The sequence below is a fragment of the Trichechus manatus genome, unplaced genomic scaffold (assembly GCF_000243295.1).
Source record: "Trichechus manatus latirostris isolate Lorelei unplaced genomic scaffold, TriManLat1.0 scaffold00062, whole genome shotgun sequence".
Taxonomy (NCBI): Eukaryota; Metazoa; Chordata; class Mammalia; order Sirenia; family Trichechidae; genus Trichechus; species Trichechus manatus.
Genome location: NW_004443998.1, coordinates 6879321 through 6901909, shown reverse-complemented (window position 1 = coordinate 6901909; position 22589 = coordinate 6879321). Strand labels below are relative to the sequence as shown.

The 22589-nt window shown below is 41.4% G+C and overlaps 1 non-coding gene across 1 annotated transcript; it reads right to left on the bottom strand.

Moving 5' to 3' along the window:
- Nucleotides 1-10440: 10440 nt before the first annotated feature.
- On the bottom strand, nucleotides 10441-10646 carry LOC111821077 (small nucleolar RNA U3). Its single transcript, XR_002824560.1, has one exon. It is a non-coding gene; the product is annotated as a small nucleolar RNA U3 (small nucleolar RNA).
- Nucleotides 10647-22589: the final 11943 nt, after the last annotated feature.

The window sequence follows — 22589 nt, the reverse complement described above, 5'->3', positions numbered from 1 at the left end:
ATACTAGTATCCTCCAAAATTACACTCTAAATATTCACGCTTCTTATAAATATGGGTGGCCTTATTGCCTTAAAGGAGCCCTGGTGGCAGAGTGGTTAAGTGCTTCCTCCGTGGGAGAAAGATGTGGCAGTCTGCTTCCATAAAGGTTACAGCCTTGGAAAGCCTACAGGGCAGTTTTACTCTGTCCTATAGCGTTGCTGTGAGTTGGAATCGACTCGACAACAGTGGGTTTGTTTTTTGTTTTGGTGGTATTGCCTTAAGCCAAGACATGAGTCAACAATAAAACCAGAAATTAAATTTACATCTCCCAACTCCTTATTCTGGGTTCTTGACATCAGACTAATTCATGCAGCCTCCTAAATGATAATTAGCAATGGCAAAAGCAGATAGAATTATCATATAAATAGCTGCTACTCTAGACTGTTGGCTACATATTTTGACGCAACTTTTTGAAGTTTGGAGCCCTGGTGGTGCAGAGGTTAAGCATTGGGCTGCTGACCAAAAGGTTGGCAGTTCAAATCCACCAGTCGCTCCTTGGAAACCCTATGGGGCAGTTCTACTCTGTCCTATAGGGTCACTCGCTACGAGTTGGAATGGACCCGACCACAAAGGGTTTGGTCTTTTTGGTTTTTGAAGTTAGCATTAAAAAGCGCACGCACACGCTAATTACCATGAATCTTGCAAACTTATTTCATAGACTAAGAGATTCAAAAATGGGAGCAAAAATGAAGGTCTTGACAATAACTTAAGTCTGACTGTTTCTCAAGCGTTGAGTGTGAAAGCAGCAGCAGAAGTTTAGCTCCAGAAGAGCTGGACAGGAGGGGTGAAGCAGGGGACTTAGGATGCATCCCCGAGGCAGACTGCCGCAGAAATTCGTTTATCATGGTTTTATAGGGAGAACTAATAAAATCAATTTGAAAACCTAAAAATTAGGAGATGTTGAGGGCTCCATATTATCTCTTTGATGTTGAAATGAGGTTTAGGAAGAGTATAATCTCTACAAAAGTTGAATTAAGGGGATGGGTGGCTTCGGAATTCTCTAGCAGGCATGCAGTCTTTCATTTTCAGGTTGCTCGTTTGCAGGGAGCTGAAACCTTTATATACTGTTAGTGGTTAGCCTGCTAAGTAGCCAGTCATAAAATGGGGGGTGGGTGAGGGGTAGGGAGGTGAGAGGGTGGAATGCTGGGTCATAAAAGCCTTTCTTGTCAGCAGATAGAAATCTGAATGATTCAAACCTCAGAAAAACTAGACACAAATGTTAGATGACGGTTAAAGCTCTAGCTTTTACAGCTTTTCAATCCCCCACTGAAGATTACAGATAAAAATTAAAATCATGACAGAGAAAAGGAAGACTGTCTGCTCTTTAAAACTGTGGGTGTTAGAGGGGCGGCAATGTGCTGAGAAAACACTGAGTTCCATCGTTCTAAGACATCTGATCATTTTAGCCTCTTCGGTTATCATTTTCCAAGAATAAGTTGTCTTAGAACACTGTTTGAGGGTGTGTTGATGGTAGACACTTCTGGCATCAAGCGCTTTTCTGCTGTACCTTGGTGACATGAAAATAAAAAACCAAACCCGTTGCCGTGGAGTCGATTCCGCCTCACAGTGACCCTATAGGACAGAGTAGAACTGCCCCATAGAGTTTCCAAAGAGCTGCTGGTGGATCTGAATTGCCAACCTTTTGGTTAGCTGCAGAGCTCTTAACCACTGCACCACGAGGGCTCCATGGTGACATGGTTTGGAGTTTATTATCTTGACAACCTCTCCAAATTCTTTGCTTTAATTTATAAGAGTGAGAGTGTTTCTTTCATAGTTAATCATACATATTAGTTCATTCATTCATTCGATTGTTCTTCCATTCTTTCATTCCACAAACATGTATACATATGGGCAGGCACTTCCGGTACCTGATACCATTGACCAAAAAAAAAAGAATGAGAGATTCTTTGTCCCCAAGAAGCTCATGGGCACAGGCTGAAGTATTCATACCTTATTACAACATAATGAAGTGCATTATAATTTTGTACAAATGCAGTGGACCTCTCCCTGTATGTGTGTATAGTTAGATGTATTTTCAAAATCTTCAGAGAGTAGATGTTCATACAGTGCTTTACTATTGAACATGATACTGAAGTTAGCATAATCAAACTAACCCTCAAGTCCCGACTCCGACACTTACTAGTCCTGTGACCTTGGGATTTTGGAGGAAGTAAGCCTCTGTAAGTCACTTAACTCAACTAAGCTCCAATTTCCTCATAATAGCTAACACTTATTGATGGTTTAGTATGAGCCAGGCACCATTACGTGTTTTATGTATATTCACTTACGTAGCCCTCATGACAAAGTTTGAGGAAGTTGCTATTATTATCCTCATTTTACAGACTAGCTAATAGTTAACGAAAGGTTTGTGGCACAGGTTAGTTAAATAATTAACCAAAGGTCATATATCTTGACAAGCTTTGAAGAGTAGGTGCAGCATCTGTGTTCTTAACCAGTACTCTCCGCGGCCTCTTCAGATAGAGTGCTAACAGTGAGGTTAAAATTAGATCCTATATGGGAAAGGGTTTTGAAAAGTTTAAGCACACAAAAGAGAAGAGTGTTACTTCTAAAGGCGTTTTAATCCAAAACTGCATTGCAGGAAACCAAACATCCACAGTGATCCTCTGTTGTGTTTGCCCAGGACTCATTCCCCCTTCTTCAGATATGAAAAACCCAAACCGTACCTATTGCCATCGAGTCAATTCCAACTCATAGCAGCCCTATAGGACAGAGTAGAACTGCCCCATAGGGTTTCCAAGGAGCAGCTGGTGGATTTGAACTGCCAGCCTTTTGGTTAGTGCCATAGCTCTTAACCACTGCGCCACCAGGGGTCCAGACTAAGATTATGAAGAACTAAAGTCAAAGCCCTACACATCCCCCAAACTTTAAAGTCCTGGGAATGCCTAGCCGTGGAAAACACTACATTATAAGTCATGCATCAGAAGCCTTTTCTTTTGCTCCTAAAGTCTGCCATGAAACAGTTGCTCAGCCTGTCTGTAATCTATAGTGGCCCACAAGTTTCTGTTTCCTTGATGGCCAGCAACCAACATAATTATAAATTTATAGGTCTGTCTGAAGTCTTTTGGAGCCCTGATGGTGCGATGGTTATAATTGTTCGGCTGCAACCAAAAGGTCAGCAGTTCGAATCCATCAGCTGCTCCTTGGCAACCGTATGGGGAAGTTCTACTCTGTCATATAGGGTCCCTATGAGTTGAAATCGACTTGATGGCAAGGAGTTTTTTAAGGTCCTTTAACTATAGGGTCGATACAGAATCGCTATGAGTCGGAATCGACTCACTGGCAATGGGTCTGCGTTTTTTTGTTTCTTTGTTTTTTTTTTTTTTTTTTTGGTTTTTACCTATAGGTTGTGTCCAAAAACAAGAACCACACGGACACATTCACTTTTAGGCAAGCAGTTTCCCTTCTTACTGCCTGTCCCTTTCCTCAAGCATAGCAGAGAGGAAAGAGGAAGATCCCTAGCTACAAGGCATACCCCACAATCTCACCAATCTCATCCCCTTTGAAGCTAAGAGAGATAGCACTTCCATCAGCTGGCCCAATGAATGAAACCATTTTGCCAATGCCATAGAATTACAACAGCCAACTCCCTCAGCCTACCGCGGGGGAAGACTCGAATGCCAACCCTTTTTTGAAACTCTGTAGGTGCAGTCAGGGCCCTGAGCACAGTCTGGATAGCACAAGACGTTATTCTGTCAGGCTTTCTAGCTAACATTGACATGCGCATTTATACATCATAATGGAATCGAGGACCAGTTCAGACCTCCAGACTTCCATCTACTACTTTAAAGATGGAAAGGGAGCATCACTGAAAGAGAGCTTTGAGCCAGGACAAGCCAGATTGAATAGGGATTGCGTCCTTTCAGCTTTATATTTCTCGGATTCAATTACTGCTTCCCTCCCCTGCTTGCTCTCACTGAGCTCTTTCTCCCTCTCATCTCTCTTCCTTTTCTCAGTAAACTTCAACTTGAATAATAGATTTCTGAACCTCTGTGAAAAGAGCAAGTTTAAGGACAGCAGCGAAGTTAAGCATGTGGCACCAAATGGAAAGACACTCTAGACTCTGGGAACCAGTATTCTACCAGGCGTAGCTGATCCTCAGTGGTCATCACTAGCTTGGACATAGAGTCCACTGGCACCCATGTGGCTCAGAATCCAGCCAATCTGCGAGTACTCTGTATAGATTTGTTCCTTTTTAAAAAAAAATTTATTGCAGTAAAAGATATATAACCAAAAAACCACCACCACCACCACCATTTTGTCTACAATTCAGCGACGTTCATTACGTTCACAGCATTGTACAACCATTACCACTCTGCATGTCCGAGGTTTTCATCACCCCAAACAGAAACTCCGTGCCCCTCCAGCAGTAACTCCCCACCGTCCCCTCCCCTCCACCCCCAATCATGCGTGGTTCTTTCTTAAACTGCTTTTCATTCCTCAGATATTCTGCTATATTTCAGTTAGCTGGCTAAAGCAACACTTCTATTACTGCATTTACTAGAATTTCAAGAAGTATGGCCTCGAAAATCTCACACACATTTTCTTTTTTTTACAGCTGCGAATTCGTAAGTTAGATTTCAGTTAACACTCCCCCCCCCCCATTATTTAAGGTAAATTTTCTCTAAATAATTCCTTAACCAGTGATGAAGTTTTATTCAGGCCAGGCTTCCCCCGTCCCAGCCCACACGGAACATCTGCAGGCAACCTTCCCGTTCTCGGCGCTTCCAGCCTCGCTTCTCAGCTTCTCAAGCTGTCACCATCTGGCCGTCAGCTGTGCACTTCTGAGAACCCACGCACGCGAACGCCATTCTTTTTTCTGGAAGGCTGTGAGTTTAGCATTTCTTCAGGATCCCAGCCCAGTGACTGCAGTGAGTGTGAAGTGATTTTTTTCCCCCTCCAGCACCTTCATTCTCCTCATCTGTAAAATAATAGTTCACATCCATCAATAAAAACAATAACATTTTCTTTTAATTAGAGGAAGGATTTTCTATTTGTCATACCACCAGATTGAAGGTGAAATATGTATATATTTTTCCATGTGAGTTGCCAGGCCACATCATGGAAGTATGAATAAATTCCGCCAAGAAATGTGACATATGTACTCGTAAAGCAGTTAATTTCCACTGCCTCTTGAAAAATAAGAATCTGATAATATTGCTTTAATCAGAACACTTTATTTTCTTCTCTTATTTGCAAAAGAAGGTGCCTGCTGAAAAATATACTTCCGTCGGCAGCTTTATAAAATCACTTTTTAAATTGTACATAGAAATTAAAATGTTATTTCCACCATCTCTTTGTTAATTCAGTGACCAATTTTTTCCTAAATAACAAACATTTGGTTCAATTAATTCGTTAATTTGAGAAGCATTTATCAGTGCTTACGTTACATGGGAGCCCTGGTGGCGCAGTGGTTAAGAGCTCGCCTGCTAACCAAAAAGGACACCAGTTCAAATCGACCAGCCACTCCTTGGAAACCCTGTGGGGCGGTTGTACTTTGCTCTATAGGGTCACTATGAGTCGGAATCGACTCGACAGCAACAGGTTTGGGTTTTGGGTTTTATGTTTGCTTATTTCACATAAGTGGGACTTACAGTATTTGTCCTTTTGTGACTGACTTATATCACTCCACATGATATTTTCAAGGTTCATCCATGTTGTGGCCTGTATCAGCACTTCATTTCTCTTTATGACTGAGTAATATCCCATTGGGAGTATATCCTTTAATCTGTTGATGGACATCCAGGTTACTTCCATCTTTGGGCTATCGTGAAAAGGGCTGCAGTGAACATTGGTGTGCACATTCTGAATTCATATTTAATTTATCAAGACAACAAGAGTCTCTTACCCATAAATAATTTTTTAAAACCCTCTTACTTCCCTGATAAATTTTTTTTTCAAAGAAAATTCTTTTTCTTCGATTACAGATGATTTTTTCCTCTATGCCGTGGTTCTTAACCTTTTGGGGAGAAGGTGAAGGTTAATATGTGCCTGAATTAGCATCTCATGCGGAGATGTTGCAGTCTTCACATGATCTCTCCATTCCAGCGTTCTCAAACTTGAATGCAAAGGGTTTGTAAAAACACCGATTGCTGGGCCCCACCACCAGAGTTTCTGATTCAGTGGGTCTGGGCTGGGGCCTGAGAATCTGCATTTCTAACAAGTTCCCAGGTGATCCTGAAGCTGCTTGTCTGGGAACCCCAATTTGAGAACCACTGATGTATCCCAGCGGACTATCACGGAGAGGATTGCATTTTGTGAAATCTCCCCACGTGGGTGTGACAGCCCACTTAGTAACCACCAACCAACTCTCTTCTCCACCAGCTCACCAGATCCTCTGTAACATTCGGTGTTGGCGCTCTTCACATTCAGGGAAATTTGTAGTTACGCCTTTTCTGTTTTTATGCACCAGATTCTGCTGATGCCAGATACAGATTAGCCTTGTCCTTTCACATACTACTGGTGATTTCTCAGTCTCTCTAACTGTAAAGTAGGAACAGTGAAGTTACTCATCTTTTTATGTCTATCAGGACTGATAAGGATAAGCTAATAATAGCACTAGCACTTTCATAGAAGTTAACACGTGCCAAACACAATTCTAAGAGCTTCATATATGTTAACTCATTTAAGTCTTCACTACAACCCAATGAAGTAGGTGCTATTAACATCCCCATTCTACAGAAGTAGAAACTGAGGCCCACGGAGGTTAAGAAACTCGACTGAGCTCATGCAACTGGTGTGTGGTAGAGCCTAGGCAGTCTGGCTTCAAATCCACCGTGTAACTTCTATCTATCCTGCTGCAATCTGGAAAAGTTAAAGCTATTAATGAACATAGTAATGATCTTTTTTTTAAATTACAAAACCTTTCTGAATTTCCACAGTATTTTACACAATTATAATACACGCATATCGCTGAGTCAGAATCGCCTCAACAGCAACACATTTATACTAAATTTAAACATTATTATCATTAAGCAAGATCACCTAATTGGTTACCGTCGAGGCAATTCTGACTCATGGCAACCCCATGTGTGTCAGAGTAGAACTGTGCTCTGCAGGGTTCGCAATGGCTGACTTTTCAGAAGTAGATTGGCAGGCCTTTCTTCTGAGGCACCTCTTGGGTGGCCTCAAACCTCCAACCTTTCAGTTAGCAGCCAAGCACGTTAACCATTTACACTACCAAGGGACTCCATGAAGCAAAAAGTAGCTTTCAAATATTCCTAAATTCGACCTCTAACTGACTTCCCTTTCACCAGTGAAAATCAAACTCAAAAACCAAACCCATCGCACTGAGTCGATTCTAACCTCAAAGCAACCCTACAGGACAGAGTAGAACAGCCCCACAGCGTTTCCCCAAGGAGCAGCTGGTGGATTTGAACTGCTGACCTTTTGTTTGGCAGCTTGAGCTCTTAACCACTGCACCACCAGGGCTCCAGAGAAAATCAAGAGGGCTCTATTTCAAAGTTTATCATATGACAGAAGGCTTCATGATTGGTTGAAAGATAGCCTTTCCATTAATTTTGGAAAAACAAACGGAAACAAAAAAATCCCAGTACTCCTCGGAGGAGGTCATCAAAACTTGGCAACAGAGGGCTGAGGAGATAATGCGTTAGACTCTCCTGTGATCCTGTTCAGATGTGACTCAAGACAGAACCAGGTCCTCTTCTCCCCTTTTGTCCGTTCAAATAGCTCTTCAGGGAGGAACATTAGGAAGAACAGCATTAACGTATTTACTATTTGGGAGTAAAATAGTACTCAAAAGATCCAAGAATATTCATTCAAGATATCCAAGAATAAAAAAAGGGTTAGATCAATCAATTTATAGGGAAAATGTCCATAATCTAAAGTGAGTCCAAACTCTGAAGCTAAAAGTGTTAAAGACCGATAACACTGAATTTCACTCAAATTCTAATTCTCAAACTCATCCTTTCTCCCTTGGCTCCAGTGTAGAAGCCCTGAAATCCCTTCCCAGGTGTCCATTTTAATAGTTCAACCTACACGGCCTTGTAGTAACGGAGGCCACGCGATACCAAATCTTCACAACATTTTGACAAATTAAATTCTCTTGGTTGGGTTGTACCAAACTGTGCTATTTTGAAGTGCCAGCGTCTTACATTTCAGCTTAATTTTGATCTCCATATTATTGATCTAACATATTGTAATACGTTACATCTAACATATTATAATATTTCATTTTAAATATATCTTTTTAAAATGCATGAACAAGGGACAGTTGTTGCTGTTTTTTCAATACTTAGCGTTTCTATTTAATTGAATTATAATATTTTAGAGCTTAAAAATTAGACATAATTTCAATTCATAAAATCATAAACAGTTGCAACTACAAAGTATTATTTTAATGTGTCAAACAGAAGTTAAGAACCCAGATTCTAGACCTGCCTTGCCCAGCAACTGGCCATGTTGTTGTGAGCGGTCGAGTCGATTGTGACTCATAGTGACCCTACAGGACAGAGTAGAACTGCCCGATGGGGATTCTTAGGCTGTAATCTTTATGGGAGCAGATTGCCAGGTCTTTTCTGCCACGGAGCAGCTGGTGGGTTTGAACCGCCAACCTTTTGGCTAGCAGTCGAGGGCTTAACCATTGCACAACTTGGCCATGTGACCTCAAGCAAATAACAACCCCTCAGACGCTTAATGTCCACATCAGAAAAAAAGAGAGGGTAACCAAATGTACAGAATATTAGAGACAGGATTATAATTAAAAACCTAGTGGTTCCCAATCTGGGGTTCCCAGGCTAGCCAGATTCATGATGCTTTTCAGTGGATGATGACGAAGAGCTATTTTCCTGACAAGAGTTCTGTAAGTGTCCCCATCGAGGGCATCGGGTTACAAAGTGGCAGTGAGAAGAAAGTGATTAATTATGGAAATAAATAAATGAACTGGCCACTTAAACAAAAAATTAGTCCCCACTCCATCCCCTAGTTAACACTAGATCTAGCCCTGCCTTTGCCTTTAACATTTTTGTTCTCCTGTCACTTGATGCTGGTCACATGCTGTGATCTTTCAACCCGGTAACGCAAAGGCAGTGTAAAAATCAACTGCAAAGTGAAATCCAAAATCCTGCAAGAGGATGATGAGACTACAAAGGAGAATGATTTGAATATTAAAAGATCTAAGGATATCTTTGGGCCTTGTTTATTTGCCCCTCTTCCTCCTGCCCTCATGCCCAAAGGAAAAAAAAAGACCTTCTTGCAAACTTGCAGAGAAAGTTCTCGTCATCGTTCGATGATACTTTTAGGTACAGATATACCCTTAGCTTCAAGTATAACCAAAATAAAATAAACTTATTTCCATAATTTTAAATTGCAACCTTCAAAGTAAGTGACCTCTGTTTTACATGGCTGCACTTTAAATGGCTTTTTTCTGGAAGCAATTATTCTCATGTAACCAGCACAGCTTATATATTTTTTCTTTTTCTAAATTTCATTTAGTTTGTTGTTGGTGAGACTACACACAGCAAAGGGTACACCAATTCAAAACAGTTTCCACCTGGACAATTTAGTGACATTGATTGCATTCTTTGAGTTGTGCAACCATTCACTACTTATATTTTAAAAGGCCCGATAGAAATAATAAATTTAATCACCATAAACGTGTAAGGTGGAGGGTCAGCGAAAAAGAGCAAGACCCTCAACAATGGGCTCAAACATAACAATGATTGTGAGGATGGCGCAGAACAGGGCAGCGTTTTGGTCTGTTGTACGTGGGAAGCGACTCGACAGCACCTAACAACAACAACAAAATCTGTACAAGTTAACGAAAACAGCAATATTGTTTGGTCTCAGCGAGCAGTGTATCCACCCGGTGTGGTAATCCTGGTGTTTTACGCTGATCAGAAGCAATGATTAATATGTTTCATTAATAAAACTCTGAGTGCTCAGGGGACACTGAGCTGTTGAAGGTAATGGAAAAATTTAGGAAGGGCAAACGGTGATGACTGAATATGACGAGCATAAAGTCACTGAATTGTACGTAAGATTGTAGAAAGGGTTCATGTTTCACCCGCGTATTTACCACAATCAACGGCACCCAACAACAAAGACTAAACTCGTCCTGACGTACTGCAGGAAAAGGGAAATCAAGGTGCACATCAGAGGAACTCTACAAGAGTAAATGTATGTAACAAACAAACAAACTGAAAGTCTAAATAATTAAGGAAAGCAAACATGCCTTTTCTGATAACTGCAGTTGTGAGGTGTCATCCAGCGGGTTCCCACTCACAACAACCCTCTGTTGGTGCCGGACCATCCCCACAGTCCTTGCTGTGTTTGACCTCGTTGGTAATTAAAGATGGAATGAATCATAAAAAAACGAATATTGCCTCCAACGTTTATTTTCCCACAAGGTAAACTAAAGCGAAACCCACTCAGGCTGCATCCTCTTCCCCTGTCTCCCCAAAAAAAGAAGAGAAAAACGACCATCACAGCAAATCTCAGCTGCAAAAAGCATGGCCAAAAACCAACTTCCACGCTCAGAACAAAACGCCACGCCTCCTTTTCGCGATTGTGGTGCCTCACACGCTCAGGAAACCTTTCCAGGTGGGACCACAGAGCCTCTGCTGGGTCTGTGGAAGCCACGCACATCCCACTGGTGGCAATAAAGTTTCCATTTACAATTGTACCATGAACGTGTTAGGCAAATAAGTCCTGCAATACATTCCATTATTTTCAAAAGTTACCATTCAACAGCGCATTTTTAACTTTTTAAGTGGAAATGTAAAGTGTTTAAAAAGAACATGAAACAGCCAGGCTTAGTTAACATAACCCTGGAAGCACAGCTAATCACAGCCGCCATCTTTCAAGGTGTTTGCGGGCAGTTCCGGGAAAGCGCCCCCTACGGGAGCCAAAGGGAAGGGCGGCTTGGCCTCGGCTGGTGAGATCAGACTGAGCTGGGCAGTTAGAAAACCTTGGCGTTTGCAGGCAACCGCATCAAACCGACAAGACTGGGTGGCTGAGACCTAGGGCTGAAAAACAAAACTACTTTCCCTTTATCCCATATGTGGATGGTTGTCAGGTGCCATCCAGTCGGTTCCGACTCATAGCGACCCCATGTACAACACAACGAACACTGCCCTGTAGGGCGCCATCCTCACAGTCATGGCTATGTTTGAGCCCATTGTTGCAGCCACTGTGTCGATCCATCTCGTTGAAAGTCTACCTCTCTTTCACTGACCCTCTACTTTACCAAGCATGATGTCCTCCAGGGACTGGTCCCTCCTGATAATGTATCCAAAGTACATGAGAGGAAGTCTCACCATCCTTGCTTCTAAGGAGCATTCTGGCTGCACTCCTTCCAAGACAGATTTGTTCGTTCTTTCGGCAGTCCATGGTATATTCAATATTCTTCACCTACACCATAATTCAAAGGCATCAATTCTTCTTTGGTCTTTCTTATTCACTGTCCAGCTTTCATATGCATATGAGGTGACTGTGAATGCCATGGCTTGGGTCAGGTGCACCTTAGTCCTTAACTCAAGGTGACATCTTTTGCTTTTTAACACTCTTCAGTTTTGCCTTTTGATTTTGTACCGTATGCCCGCACTACCTGTTGACACATTATGATTTTTAAAATAAAGCCAGTTGTTTGGTGAAAAAAAAACCTGAGAAAGGAATCAGCAGCCATTATAAGGAGCCCTGGTGGCACAGTGGTTAACAGCTCGGCTATTTACCAAAAGGTCAGCAGTTCGAATCCACCAGCCGCTCCTTGGAAACCCTATGGGGCAGTTCTACTCTGTCCTGTAGGGTCATGTGAGTCGGAATTGACATGACGGCAAAGGGTTTTTAGACGCGGTTCGGTTAGCAAAATTTTCAAAAGCTGGGGCCCGTGGTCAGAGTCCCTGGGTGACGCAAACCGTTAAGCCCTTGACTACTAACCGAAAGGTTAGTGATTCAGACCTACCCAAAGGTGTTTCAAGAAGTCCCAGCGGCCTTCTTCCGAAAGGTCCCAACCTTGAAAACCCTATGGAGCAGTTCTGCTCTGCACACATGGAGTCACCGTTGAGTCGGAATCAACTGCAGGGCAACTACACATATACGAACCCTTACATTTTACAGAAGTGGAAATAATGCCAAATGAGGTTGCAACTTGCCAAATCCCCTTCCAGCTCTGAATTTTACTTGTTTAGTGAATCTGTGCTACATTCCTAAACTTCCCTATACTACACGATTCAACAAATCTCCCTGGCAGTAAAAATATTCCACCTCAATTCCTTATGATTCAGCTAAAAGCCATTTCCTCTGTAGGTAAATTCCATTCCATCAGACCTTAGGAAAGCGACCGATTACTGAAAACAATCCATGGCTTGTGTTATAACAGGCTAGCATTCGGGCTTGGTTACCTTAGCACAATAATCTCTACTAGTAAAATATACTTAGGAAAGCATTTGTGACTTGTGCATTAAATCCCTCTCATAGAACAGGCTTTAAATAACGAGGACAAGGAGTTTGGCAAAAGCATTTTGTGTTCTGCCAAATCCAGTATGCAGGGCAAAATGGTTTATGAAATTCTCCTAAGATTAAAGCACTGGTTTGTTCTTTTCTCTCTGATTTCTTTGTCCTCCCTGAGGACAAAGCTCTTCATAATTTATAATATTTAAATTCTCAAGGGTGCTTTTTATCACAACCCTCCCCCCCGGCCCCACCCCGGTTTTCTAGAAAATGGAAAAAGATGTTAATTGAAAACTAAGAAATAATAAAAATATGCATTTAAATGATCACATGCTTAGCATTGCTAAGAATCAGTTTGGAGATGCCCGACGAATAAGACTTTTTTTCCCCTATGCATCACCTTAACATTCTCACAGAAAATTAAAGATTAAAATTAAGGAGAATGCCCTAAAAAGCTGCTGTGACCGACCTAAGCCACCTTGATTGCACATAACTCTACCGACCTACAGACCTTGGGGTGAGAGAAGGTTGGCTCCGTTCTAACAAACTGGCTACCACTGTATAATGAAAGCACATCTCAGACCAAATTTTTGCCAGACAAATTGACATTTATTTAACAAACACTGAGTAACAAGCAGTCTCCAAAACAGTTCTTACAACCTGTTCTTCTAACTTGAAGAAGTGCCAGCTCTCTGTCCTTTAGTTGTTCTGCGTGAATGTTCACTCAGATAGACCACACAGTAGTCCACAGGCGGGATTCTGTGTCTTGCAGTCAACTTCAGACAGGCAGACATCCTCACAACCAATGAATGGACACACAATCGTGCAGGGATCCAGCCTCAGACCCCTAGTCTATCTATGCGCACAGGTTCTGGGCTTCGCTGGATCCATGCAAGGGTTAAAGGTGTCGCTAAAATATTTTAGCAATCCATGACTACCTTTAATGTTACCAATGATGGCCTGTTGTGGATTCAATTGTGTTCCCAAAAATATGTGTCACCTTGGCTAGGCCATGATTCCCAGGATTGTGTGGTTGTCCTCCATTTTGTGATCTGATGTAATTGTCCCATGTGTTGTAAATCCTAGTATCTGCCTGTGGTTAATGAGGCAAGACTGAGTTATGTTAAAGAGGATTAGGGTGGGAAGCAACACCCTTACTCGGGTCAGAGCCCTGATCTGATGTAAGGAGAGTTTCCTTGGTATGTGGCCTGCATCACCTTTTATCTTACAAGAGATAAAAGGAGAGAGAAGTGAGCAGAGACAGAGGGACCTACAGCCACCAAGCAAGAAGAGCCAGGAGTGGAGCGCGTCGTTTGGACCCGGGGTCCCTGCACTGAGAAACTTGTGGACGCAGGGGAAGATTGATGACAAAGACCTTCCCCCAGAGCCAACAGAGAGAGAAAGTCTTCCCCTGGAGCCAGCACCCTTAATTCAGACTTCTAGCCTCCTAGACTGTGAGAGAATAAATTTCTGTTTGTTGAAGCCATCCACTTGTGGTATTTCTGTTATAGCAGCACTAGGTGTCTGAGACATGGCCCATATCCAACATTCATCATGCCCATAAATAAAACATGAATTTCCCAGCTAAAAACCATTTCTGACATTAGGTATGCTAATTAGCCAAGTCTCAGGTGTTGAGATACAGATAGCTGAAGTACTTGTACTACTTACCACTGCAAATTTGTATTTTCTGATAAATTGCTGGCTGACCATCTCTGGAATCTCCATTAAGGCAACCGACCACTCCCTTCAGTTAAAGCTGAAGCTAACAGACACTCACACGTGATAATATATTGTCTGTGCTGGAGCCTTTTAAAATAGATTACAGACTTCATAACCAAGATTTGATTATTATTATTAGACATTTTGAGATAACATTTCTAGAAGTAACCAGTGAAATAACAAAGGATGTTTAGAATCCATTTTGCGTTTCTAAAGCTATGGATGTTTCTTGGTTTGGGGAGTTAATTTTCGTTTTACTATATATATTTCATGTTATCATCAATTTTTACCAGTATGACTCTGTCAATACTATTCACGGTAAAGATCTTGAATACTTCTTTTACTGCTGTGTTAGACTTGGAAGTCACTATATTCTGTCTTTATTGCTGCGGATTTAAAGCACTCACAGAGAAAGAAGGTTTTGTAAACAAGGCGGTCTTTAAAGGAAAAGAAACGCCACTGTGCTTTGCTTTCCCTGTTTAATGCTAGTTGCTAAGCATTAAAACGGTGAAAACTATTTTTAAATTTAAAAGCATTTGCATTATCTCACTCTTATGAATTCATATGTACACAGAGGCATCTACTGAAATAGTGAACAGGATTTGACACTGAGTCGGGAGAAGTAACCGTCACGGCCAGCCTTCTAAGGAAGCATATCCCAAACTGGCATTCCAGAAAAAAACTGGGAAATGCTAGAAAGAGTGGTTTAAATGCCGTTGTCCTTTAAGTCTGTATGTCAAGGAAAGTAAACTGGCAGTGATTTGTTGAGTCCTCATTCTGTGTCAGTCACTGTGCCAAGTACTTTACATCCAATGTTTTATTACGTATATTCATAATAAGCCTATCAAGGATGGCAGCAGTACGCAGTTATTTAAACAAAAGGCATTGAAACCATGCAGACCTGGGTTCAGATCCTAGCTCCACCACTCTATCTCTGGGATCTTTGTCAAATAATTTCACTTCTCTGAGCCTCGGTTTCCTCATAAGTAAAATCTACTATTTACCTTATGGGGCATGTGTATGTGTGTGTGTGTGTGTGTGTGTGTGTGTGTGTGTGTATGTGTGAATGGTTGGCATAGAGTCATCGCTAAAAAATAGTGTCATTTTCTTATTGCTAATCAGTTAGTATTTCTAGCAAAAAAAATATAAACATAATCATTCATGTATTGGTACTGAGACCAGTTTAAATTTTTTTTTTAAATGAAATGTTCCATTAACAAATAACCCAAAAGTAGAAGTTAGCATGAAATATCCTGAAAAAAAGAATCGTTTGCAAACAGCAAAACAGCAAGTGAGGAGTCCTCATAAAGTTTATATAAGTAGAAAAGGGGAAAATGAAATTCAGCGTGGGCAGTATTAATTTATCTATTCCGTATGTATTATCATGAACCTATTATGTATTCTGTCCTGAGCCCAGCTGATAGAAAGATAAATTTAACACATTTTCTACCCTTACAAAGCTTAAAGACAAATGATAAGTCATATATTTTTATAAAAATAATACAAACGGATCAAAAAAGACAGTAGTTATGAGTTTTCATTTTCTACTCCTACTCCACGGTCCAAGCACCCAGTATAATCTCCTGCCCAAAGAGCAGCTGTTGGCTTCCACACTTCTTGTCATTAGCTGCTGTGCGGTCCTCTGCTGCTTGCTGACCCCACGTGCAACCATCCATGTTCTGCTCCAGTCTGTTTGTGGCCATGGTGTATTTAGTTAGGGTCACTATGAGTCGGAATCGACTCCACAGCAACGGTTTCTTTTTTTTTGGTTTTCCAGCCGAAAAGAAAAAAAAAAAACAAACTCATTGCTGTCAAGTCGATTCCAACTCATAGTGACCCTACAGGACAGGGTAGAACTGCCTCATAGGGCTTCCAAGGAGCGGCTGGTGGATTTGAACTGCCCATCTTGTGGTTAGCCGCTGTAGCTTTTAACCACTACGCCGCCAGGGTTTCCACCTTCCAGCCTAGGGGAGCTTATTTTCAGCACTATATCAGACAATATTCTGTTGTGATCCATGGGGTTTTCATTGGTTAAATTTCAGAGGATCTCCAGGCCTTTCTTCCTAGTCTGCCTTAGTCTGGAAGCTCTGCAGAAACCTGTCCACCATGGGTTTTTGAAATACCAGTGGCATAGTGTCCAACATCATAGCAACATGCAAACCACCACAGTAAACAAACTGAGATGGGTGGTGGTCCCTTCTCATAAGACTTCTCTGTTTGCCAGTCCTTCTGCCCAGGAATCCCTATGTTGCTTGTTTAAATTCACTGTGATAACCTGTGTCCCTTCACTTAAAATGTTGCCTTCTCCCGAAGCAGCTACAGAATCCCCCACTCCAAAAATAAACCTGGTTTCGCCTAGTGCTTAGGACAAAGGCTACCTAATTTGTTTCATCTTTCTATGACTAAAGTCACACAATAAATTTGTTTAAAGGACATGCCTCAGCCAAATGGAATATCTGCTTGGGGAAACTTGGGATATTGTCTAAAAAGAAAAACCAAAACTTACATAGGGTGCAAAGAAAGGTTATTTTTGGGCCAAGGCCTGCCACTGAGCCCTGCTTGGAGGTGTGTCTCAGGGCTCAACGCCCCAAAGTCACTCCTGCACCTTACGGCGCCTTCCCTTTCTCGCTTCCTGCCTGACAAGTCCTTTGGGAGAGCAGGCTGGCCACTTTTGCACTACTTCCATCACTACCAAGTTCTATTTGAACTGCTAATATTTATCAGATACCCGCTTTGTACAAGGCATTGTTGATAAAGCTATTAGGTATACATAAGCAAGACAAAGTCTTAGCTCTCAGGGAGTTTATAGTTTAATAGGGCTGGATTTTCACCCGATTCTTTTATTTAGAGGAATCTGAATTTTGCATATGTCCTAGTTAAGCCTGCTATTGTCCAATATACTTCCACAAAACTAGCTGTGACTTTGGGAAAGTCATCATTTTGGGGGGCTTTCATTTTCTAATCTAGAGAACCCTTTTAGCTCGAGCCCTGTGGGCTTAATAATTTCAGTTCTGTGTGCTCTTTCTGCGGTCTCCTCCTCACCCATCCTGGCCATCACAACGCTTCTATCCCCATGGACTTAACCTATAGTGTCATCCCCTCCCCCCGGCCCTCTTATTAGACTCATTCCTTGTTAACCATGGTCTTGTATCAGTACTGTGACAATGATATCTCTAAGATCAAAATCCTGGGAGATTTCAAGTTCAGACTTATTTAATTGGGTCAAAATGTGATGGCCGGATGTGGTCCGATTATGTCCTTTTCTGTCTTTGACCAGTAGAGTATTAACCAACAGAGAGGAAGGAGCAGAAGGGGGAGGAGGAGGAGGAGAGAGAGAAGTAGCAGAAGGGGAATTAGACCACATTTTGGCCTCGTCTAATCGACCACACACCTCAAGCCCCACTAGTATCTTAAATGTGGCCCCTCTACCTGTTATCTACCGGGCACCTGAAGGCATTTGAATTTCCCATTCTCTTCACTATCTGTAGTCTGTAATAGACAGAGTATAAATTAATTTACTCACCCTCTTCCCTGGTAACTTTTTAAAGAATTCCTGACACGTCCTCATGCCGCTGCCATTATCCATATCATGACCATCATTCGCCAGCTGGTGATTTGAGACTTTTACCTAGCAAGAATGTCAACGACAATCATGTTCCATTTCAAAATAATATGGAAAGGTGGCCTCATGCATCAGAATCATCCTAATGTTTCTCAGGACTGATCTGATCCCAGTGGTTTGAACGTTTTTTCCAATGTGATCCTTCTTCCTCACTCCCACTGTCTGTGCCCATAGTGCCAGGAATTATCAAGCTTTATGAGAGTGTATGGGGTGTATGGGGAATTTGTCTCACATACTTTGGACATGTTATCAGGAGGGACCAGTCCCTGGAGAAGGACATCACGTTTGGTAAAGTAGAGGGTCAGCGAAAAAGAGGAAGACCTCAATGAGATGGATTGACACAGTGGCTGCAACAATGGGCTCAAGCATAACAACGATCGTGAGGATGGTGGGCCGTGTTTTGTTCTGTTGTACATAGGTCACTATGAGTCAGAACCGGCTCGACAGCACCTAACAACAATGACAACATGGGATGGAGGAGGCGTGCGTAAGTGTTCCATTTTTTCATTCTAACTAAAGGATTTTATTCCACTCCCTTTCTTAAAATCTTCACTTCAAAATCACTGTAAACATTAAAAATCCTTCAAGCTCACATTTTAAGTGATACAACTGTAAAACAATCTTTTAATAGAAATAGTCGTTTTCATTTTGAATATTTATTTCTGTGTTGAACTCCTTGTAATAATTCCCAGTTCCTTCACGTGGAGAAACGTGTGGGACGTTTCTGGTAGCTCTGAGTGGCCCCTTTGTTGTTCCATATAGACACATTTTTTCATTGGTCCTTTTTCAAGTTGCAAACTATTTAATTTTTAAACTTGGATGAAGTGACAGAAATGGCTAGGTTGACATCAAAGTGCAGATCAGAAGTACAGCTGATTTTACTTCAGTCTAAACAAAGAATGGAAATTGACATAAAGCTCAAAACAAAATTACCATAAGATTGTTCTTCTGACATACTCTGCTGAGATTTTCAGAATGAGATAATTTGGGTTTAAAAAGTCACTGCTTTGTGTGTGTATCAGTGAATGTGAACTAGCTTGTTACAAAGCTAACATTTAGTTTTCAAGGGTGGAAACAATCATTACACTGTGGGCTATTTAAAGTCTATGTTTATCATGTTTTTGGTAAGATAATGCTTGATCCATGAAATACTAAGGAGGTCTGAGCTTCATATACCCCTTAAGCATCCTCTTTTGTTCCCTTTTTTTGGGGGGGTGATTTTATTCACTGGTCCTGAATTCCAGCAATTTTCTTCTGTAGAGTTACTGATACAGTTTTGCTCCAATAAATTAATGTTTCTGTTTTGACTAATTGATTTATAGAAACATCAAGTTCACATCCTTTGGAAGGAGTGGACACAGGATAGTGGAAATGAGGCTTTAACAATCCGTTACAATGAACAGAGAACACGAAGATGTGAACGCCAGTATCGCAAGGTTTGCAAAACCGCTCTGCCTAGGAATAACCCTGCCTTTCCCACTCCAAAAAGCAACCCTCCTATTCTGTTCAATCCTCTTGTTACACCTAGATTATTTGCCTGAGTCACACACATAATATGAAAATTGGTGTTAATATGGAGAAATGTGTGTTCTACAAAGTTTTATGAGAACAAATGGCGCCATGAAAACCTTTCACAGATTTCATACCAGGTAGAAAAGTCTGGATAAACTCTTCTCTATTCATTATATCCACCCGTCTGTCAGTTTATCGTACTGTGGTGGCTTGTGTGTTACTGTGACGTTGGAAGCTATGCCACCAGTATTTCAAATGTCAGCAGGGTCAAACGTGGTGGGCAGGTTTCAGCAGAGCTTCTAGACTAAGACAGAGCAGGAAGAAAGGCCTGGAGATCTACTTCCGAAAATTAGCCAATAAAAGCCTTATGGAGCACAACAGAATATTGTCCAAATTGCTTGCTTTGGACACATCATTAGGAGGGATCCATCGCTGGAGGACGACGTCATGTTTGGTGAAGCAGAGGGCCAGCGAGGGTGAGGGAGACCCTTGGCGAGATGGATTAGCTCAACAGCCGTGACAACGGAATGGAATGTGCAGAGATTGCGAAGATGGCACAGGACCTGCCAATGTTTTGTGCTGTTGATACAAGGTCGCCAGGAGTTGGAGTCAACTCGACACAGCTGTCTATCCATCTGTTAGTCATACACTGAACAGTAATGACTTATTCACATGTCTGCTTACCTACTAGGCTGGGAACTTCTTGAGGGCAGGGGCTAGGCTTTGTTCATCTTTGCCGACAGAGCAACTAGCATTAGGGCAGTGCGAGCGCACAAAGCAGGTGTCAGGGAAGGGGCTGAGTGGAGCACGTACTAAGACTCCAGCACATGCATTTATGATAAATGGTCATTGCTGAATAATAAAGACTCGTAAGAACCAGCTTTTCTGGTTCGTTCTCATTAGCAACAGCATTCCTGAGTAACTATCTTGTTTTTGTTTTGTTTATTGGTAAAACAGCTGTTTTGACTTTTAAGGCAAGCCACCTAGTATTGTTAATGTACTACCCCTTACTCCGTTCTAACTCCCGAATCTGTTTGTTCTCATTGGGTCAAAATTTGAAAATTTCAAATAGCAACAAGAAATAGTAAAGTAACTATAGCAATTTTCACAGCCATTCTACTATAAACCACATATCAAAGAGGACGGTAAACTCAATAATTAATAAAACCTGAAAAGTAGAGAAGGAGAAAGGCTACCCATTTTCTAAATAATAATTGCCTTGTATCTTCAAATAAGTTCCCGGGTGGTACAAATTATTAAGCACTTGGCTGATAACCAAAAGCATAGTGGTTTGAACCCAGCCAGAGGCGCTTTGGAAGAAAGTCCTGTCCATCTGCTTCCAAAAGGACAAAGTCGTGAAAACCCTTTGTCGCACAATTCTACCCTGAAATTCATGGGACACCATCAGTTGGAATCAAATTGACGGCAACTGATTTTTTGGCTTTTTTTTATATCTTCAAAGTATCCTTTCTTCCCCATATTGCATAACTCCAATTTATATTAACTCCATTAACTAAAATAATTCTTCCCATGATAAAGATGGGTAGGAAAAGTTCTCCCTTTTTTTCTGACAGGCCAAGTGTGTGACGACTTCTGTGTAAACATAGAAATGGCAATGTTAATATGCTACTGTACCTGAAATGATATGTTTAATAATAAAATTTGAACACATTCCTTACAAAGGTTTGATATTAAAGCTTTTTTCCCTAATATAACAACTTCTTTTTCAATCCCATAGTACTTTATAGATTTCATAGAAGATATGAATTGATTTTGCCTGCTCAGTCCCCCCTTTCATTTTAAAAAGGGATAAATGAAACTCTTTATCTGTATATTACCAGGGATTTATAAGGTGCAATTAATAACAATAGTAGCTTATACTTACAAAGAGCTTAGAGGTGCCAGCACTAATTTCAGTGCTTTACAGATCTCAACTCCTTTATTCCTCAAAACCTCCCTATAAGGTGGGTGTTATCTTCATCTTGCTATTATTAATGAGGACATTGAGACACAGAGAGGTTAAATAACTTGTCCAAAGTTACACCTACCAAGTGGAAGAGCTGGGATTTGAATCCAGGTAATTTCTACTTTACCGAGAATGATGTCCTTCTCCAGGGACTGGCCCCTCCTGATGACGTGTCCAAAGTATGTGAGATGAGGTCTCGCCATCCTCACTTCCAAGGAGCATTCTGGCTGTACTCCTTCCAAGACAGATTTCTTCGTTCTTCTGGCAGTCCACGGTATATTCAGTAATCTTGGCCAACACCATAGTTCAAAGGCGTCAGTTCTTCTTCCGTCTTCCTTACTCATTGTCCAGCTTTCACATGCATATGAGGCAACTGACAATACCATGGCTTGGGTCAGGCGCACCTCAGTCCTCAAAGTGACATCTTTGCTTTTCAACACTTGGAAGGGATCTTTTACAGCAGATTTACCCAAGGTGACATGTTGTTTGATTTCTTGACTGCTGCTTCCATGGCTGTTGATTGTGGATCCAAGTAAAATGAAATCCTTGACAACTTCAATATTTTCTCTGTTTATCATGATGTTACTTACTGGTCCAGTTGATGGAGTGACACGGTGGCTGCAACAATGGGCTCAAGCACAGCGACTATTGTGAGGATGGTGCAGGACCGAGCAGTGTTTCGTTCGTTGTACATAAGGTCGCTATGAGTCGGAACTGACTTGACAGCACATAACAACAACAACCATTTAGCTGTCTGGTGGTGCAATGGTTAAATGCTTGACTGCTAACCAAAAGGTTGGTGGTTTGAACCTACCCAGCAGCTTCAAGAGAGAAAGACCTGGCAATCTGCTGCCAGCCTAGGTTTTTTTTTTTCCCTAGGCTGAAGACTACATCCTCAAAAACCCTACGAGGCAGTTCTACTCTATTACATGGGGTCACTATGAGTTGAAATTGACTTGATGGCACCTAACAACAATTTGGCTCCAAAATCTGAGTTATTAACAACTAGGAAATATAAATGTTAAGGTAAGTTATGTATTATAAATATTAGCTCCATGCAGGTAAAGATGGTGTATGTTTTGCTTTTATTTGGTTTTGTTTCCTTTTGAATACACAAGTTTTAAACTGTGTACACTGACGGGCATGTAGTTTCATAAATAGGTGTAAAATGAATACTAAAATAATACATGTACATAGCAGAACATATAGAAAATGAAAATAAGACAAAAAATTAATAAGCAGGCAGTACCTGGGTTACAAATGTCTGACCTACGTACAACCTGCAGTTACGAACCAACCCCC